The sequence below is a fragment of the Leptonychotes weddellii genome, unplaced genomic scaffold, assembly GCF_054177405.1.
Source record: "Leptonychotes weddellii isolate Sample4059 unplaced genomic scaffold, ASM5417740v2 HiC_scaffold_101, whole genome shotgun sequence".
Taxonomy (NCBI): Eukaryota; Metazoa; Chordata; class Mammalia; order Carnivora; family Phocidae; genus Leptonychotes; species Leptonychotes weddellii.
This window is the reverse complement of record NW_027677410.1, coordinates 107,752-113,072: the sequence shown is the minus strand read 5'-3', so window position 1 is coordinate 113,072 and position 5,321 is coordinate 107,752. Positions and strand designations below refer to the sequence as shown.

The 5,321-nt window shown below is 41.6% G+C and overlaps 1 long non-coding RNA gene across 1 annotated transcript; it reads right to left on the bottom strand.

Annotated features, from left to right (window-relative positions):
- Window positions 1-221: 221 nt before the first annotated feature.
- LOC115936745 (uncharacterized) lies at window positions 222-4,975 on the bottom strand. Its single transcript, XR_004072137.2, has 3 exons — window positions 4,768-4,975; window positions 1,595-2,985; window positions 222-519 (listed from the first exon to the last, which is right to left on the bottom strand). It is a non-coding gene; the product is annotated as an uncharacterized LOC115936745 (long non-coding RNA).
- Between the last annotated feature and the right edge of the window lie 346 nt (window positions 4,976-5,321).

The window sequence follows — 5,321 nt, the reverse complement described above, 5'->3', positions numbered from 1 at the left end:
GATAGAACAAATAATGGGTGATGGGCAACTCACCCGGGGCCATTGTGACTAATACCTGTCATCAGACTGGTATACTAACATAACCACTGAAGACTTTGTCAATATGTCAGCCACCTGAAATTAAATCTAACTCAGTGGGAGTGACACCAAATTGTTTTAATTGTTTCTACCCGCTGAATCAGTTCTCAAAACAGAAATCAGGCTTGGAAAGATAGTTATTTTTTTGCCCCCCTAGTTTATACAATGGTTCTTATACAACTATATGTGCTTCAAGTGCCTGACTTCTCTAACTAAAAACACAGTTATTAGAGGACATACAATTCTTTGTATTCCCCCATTGTATCAACATATAATTGATCAATTATATATGACCATTATTGACTGACCTTGGCAGTGCTCAATCTTCTTTGTTCATTATTCCAACCATTTGGCAATTATTTCCTGAGTATCTTCCATGTGCCCAGCATTGAGCTAGACATTGACAGACAAGATAAGCAAGGTCCTCATGGAACATCCATCCTGGAGGAGAAAAACAGACAATTACCCCAAACATCTTAAAAACATGATTATTAAAAGTCGTAAGTGTTCTTTTTTTTTTTAAAGATTTTATTTATTTATTTGACACAGAGAGACACAGTGAGAAAGGGAACACAAGCAGGGGGAGTGGGAGATGGACAAGCAGGCTTCCCGCCGAGCAGGGAGCCCCATGTGGGCTCAATGCGGGGCTCGATCCCAGGACCCTGGAACCATGACCTGACCTGAAGGCAGACGCTTAATGACTGAGCCATCCAGGCACCCCAAACTCTAAGTGTTCTAAAGGAATGAAACAGGGGCACCTGCACCACTGGATGGCGCAGTCAGTTGAGAGTCAGCTCAGGTCTGATCTCAAGGTCATGAGATCGAGCCCCGCATTGGGCTCTGTGTTCAGCATGGTCTGCTTAGGTTTCTCTCTCTCTCTCTCCCTCTGCCCCTCCCCTCCGTGTGTGCGCACTATCTCTCTGTTTCTCTCTAAAATAAATAAAATCTTTAAAATAAAATAAAATAATGAAATAAAGTGATTTTAAGAGAGAAAGTGCTAAGAGAAAAGGCTTCTTTAGACAGAGGGTGTCAACAAAGACCTGTCTGAGGACACGATATTTAAGGCCTGAAGAATGAGAGAGAGTCATCCAGGTGTAGTCATTCCAGATGACTAGGTCTAAAAGTTTCTGTGATCATGACTACATGTCAAATGTGGCCTCACTTTTACACACTGTCAGCCAACAGTGAACAAAGCAGGGAAAGACAAGACCCTGAGATGCCTGGGTGCCTCAGCCGGTTAAGCGTCTGCCTTTGGCTCAGGTCATGATCCCAGGGTCTTGGGATCGAATCCCACATCAGGCTCCTTGCTCAGCAGGGAGCTCTGCTTTGCCTGCTCTGCCTGCCGCTCCCCCTGCTTGTGCTCTTTCTCTCTCTCTCTGACAAATAAATAAATAAATAAAATCTAAAAAAAAAAGAGAGAAAGAAAGAAAGAGAAAGAAAGACAAGACCCTACTTCTATAATCAGTGCTACTGACAATTTATTAAAAAATATTTGATATTAAGTAGATCAAATTACCTGGTTGGATTGTGTGGGTTTTTTCTTTTCCACTTTTCAACTAGTTGTGATGAAGTTTTATGAAAATACAAGTCTATCTTTATGTTGCTATGTTACTTCTACCCAGTTGTCTATTTAAAAATGTCACTTACGATAAAGCCAGACCCTATCTCTAAATCAATTCACTTGCATGAATCTTTCCGGTGAGTTTGAGTTGATGATACTGTATATATAGATGTCTACCGTGCCATTTTGCAGGTTAAAAAAGTGAAGTAAATTATGAGATGCCTAATCCAGAATGAGAATTGGCACAGCTCTGTTTTGAAGATAAAAAGAGTCTAGAGCTCTTGACTTCTAACATTCAGCTCATCAACCTGAACCTTTTCCTCATATTCTTCTTAAAATTGTTAGTTTCACCCTAGAGAAGGATGTTATATTTATATTTTGGACATAAGAGAGAATTCTTACATAAATTTTTGGCTGAACTAAGTCCATAGAAAAGAAATATCCCAAGTGTAAAAATAGAGTTTGGTGGTAGAAGCAAGCGGTACAGTAATAGCTATTTCACACTTTCAGAAAGTTGATTCCAGCATGGTTTGCAATTACAGGAACAGAGAGACATAAGCTAATTAGTTATTGAGTCCCTATGTTCTTCTTTAAAGAACACCATCGATCTTTGCCCTCAGAAAGTTATTTTTACACAGTCACATGTGCAAGCTAGTGGGTGACAGACCTCCTGTGGGGTCCTACTTTCAGCTTTGGTCTTTGAAATGAAAATAATCATACTTTTATTTACAGAGAGTTCGAGTCTTCCACATAGTCTGGAATATGGCTATAATCATCAAGTGAACCATACTTAATTACCTATGGCTAATTACTTGTATAGCACTCAAATGTATTTAATATTACCATTTCAAAGCCACGTGGGAGGTCTTTTAACTGCACTCCTTTAAATCTTGATAGCATGAGTCCTGTGGCTACAGTTACGTGTATTATTGCCTCCAAAATGCTGATAAGAGAAAAAAATCAGATAAGAAGGCTTAAGAAGAAACCTATCTGGCCACTGTGAACTTAATGAGAGATTATGTCTGTTTTAACACTTAGGATACTTTTGTTCTAGTACAGTTCATTTGAGATCTTGTGTGCTTCTAGTCCAAGTGTGCACTCATTATCTTAAAAATGAGATAAACGTATTTATACGTTCTGCAATTATATAAAATTAAATTTTCTTATACAGAATATTTTAATGCATTAGATTTCTAACCCTTTATTCTATCACAGTACTAAAACTTCAGACTAATATTAAAAGAACGGCCGTTGTTTATTAGAGTGTCCTTGGAAGTGGAGTGAGGTCTCGGATCTGGAGATGAAAGCAGGAATGTCCTGGAGTCTGGTTACCTCCCCTGGTAACCCTGGTAAGAGAAAGCACAGAGATAAGTCCCCATTGGAAGGAGCCTCCTTGTCCTGGTGTCTGACTTCCCCTGCCTGCTGAGACTTCCAAAGGCGAGAGCAACCACGCCCAGCAGGAAGTGGCCCAAGACATTTTGCCATACCAACTGCGTGGAACTTTAAGAGAGGATATTTCAACTGCCAAAACCGCATTTCATAGTGATCCCAGGGCTTGTATCATCTTCGCTCGTCCCATAGAAAGCTCCACTCATTTGCGTTATAGCCCAGATTTGATTCTTCAGTGTTATTAGGGAAGTGTGATGAAGGAAAAGGAGCCCTGGGCTCTCCTTCTCCTAAGGTACAGTTTGTGCACTGACACTCCTTCATATTGGCCATGTTTATTCAGCTGAATGGGCTTAAAATATAAAGCAGAGGGCTTCCCGTTCTAAAGGGAGGAGATGGGTGTCATATTCCAAAAGCCTTTTCAGCATCGTGCAAACTTGCTACTGTAATAACCCTGCTGTTCCAGGATCTGACAAGATGGACAGGTCAGTCCCATGGATTTTTAGAAATGTCTCTTGAAATAACTTGTTTAATGTGCTTTCCAGGCTGCCCCTAAGCTTACAGGGCCACCACGCCAAATTTCCTCTTTATTTCTACCTCATTTTTAATTGAATCAAGTTTATTAAGCAAAGTTAGAGTGCGGATGACAGACAACACCTCAGTCCAAGAGCTACAAGGTCATCTCTGCACAATATGCCAATATTCCCCATCCCAGAACACCACAAGTCCTCTCCTCTTTTCTGGTCACTCCTTTGTTCCACAAAGACACTAATGTTCAACAAAATAAATCTTTGATCGGTTCACACTGATACAAGTGTCAGAAATGGGCAAAAGCATCTAGCATTAGCATTTTCATTACTGGATTTCTAATGTTCCCCCTACTCCAAACCTACTGCACCCACATCCTTTCCCACCTCAGGAGACGGTCTTCCTTTCTTACAGTTGCTCACACCAAAAAACTTTATTCACGTCTCTCTCTCACTTTGCATGCCAATCCATCAGCAAATCCTTTTACTCTGCCTTCGATAAATACCCGAAATCTGCCTTTGGTATATATCCAAACTCCAGCCACCTCTCACCAACCCCACTGCTACCACCCTAGACAGAGCCTCCATCTTTCTACCCTTGCTCCCTTACACACAAACTGTATAAACTCGAGAATAATCCTCACAAAATATGTCAAATCATGTCACTCCCTCACTCGGATCCCCCATGTGTCTCCCCATTTCACTAAATTAAAATCCCAAATCTTTACAGCTGCTGACAGTCTTCCTCAACACCTCGAAGATCTCCTCCATCCCTCCTGCTCCTCCTCCCTCCCTGCCGTGATGGCCTCTCCTATTCCTCTAACACACTATGCACCTCTGTCTGAAAGGCTCACCCTCTCCGTCACACCTCCCCCAGAAGGCTAACCCCTCACTCATTCAAGTCATTGCTTAAATGTCATTTTCTAAATGAAACCTATTCAAGATGCCCAGTTCAACACTGGAAATGGCACCCAGGCCTTCACCTTAGCATCCTAATCCCCCTTACCCTACTCCTTTTTTTGTTTTTTTTTCTCCAACACATTTCTTTTCATCATATTTATTGTTTGTCACATTCCACTAAAACATAAGTTCTAGGAGACGAAGATCTTGACTATGAGGGCACAGAAGAGTGCCTGACACAAAGCAGCTATCTCCCCAATAACTGTAGATTGAATTTTCTCCTATGTGGCTCCATCTCAGCCGGAGGGGTCTTACCCCAGTTCCTGCGTGGGGTCTGGGTCTTTTCTCGAGCAAAAGCAACCAGGAGCAATTGCAGCCTTCAACACTTCCATTGAAAGTTAAGATGGACTCCTCCAAATTGAGCACAATCTGTTCAGAGTTCCCAGGAGCTGTCAAAATACATATAAATAACACCCATAAGATTTGGAAACACATGGAATCTCAGAACTAAACATGGTCAGTATAGCAGCCTGCAATTTGAGGAGAGTTCTATTATTTTAAAGTCTAGACCAAGAAATCTCACATTTATGTCTGGTGACAATGCTCGTGGGAGATTACTCTCACATATGGAGAGCGCTTCCATTTGTGGGCATGAGGTCACGCGGGATTCCATGCCTGACGATGCTCTGCCAGTAAGGCTTCTCCCTCGGTCCTGGAACCCAGTGTAGAACTGAGAAGTCTCTATTCTGAACGCTCCTCTTTCCTATGAACAAGGCAAGCCACATGACAGCATTCGAGCCTCTAAATTCCAGGCCCTGATATTCTCTGCAATTCCAATCTTTGGCTCTTTTTTCAGAATTTCTCTACCA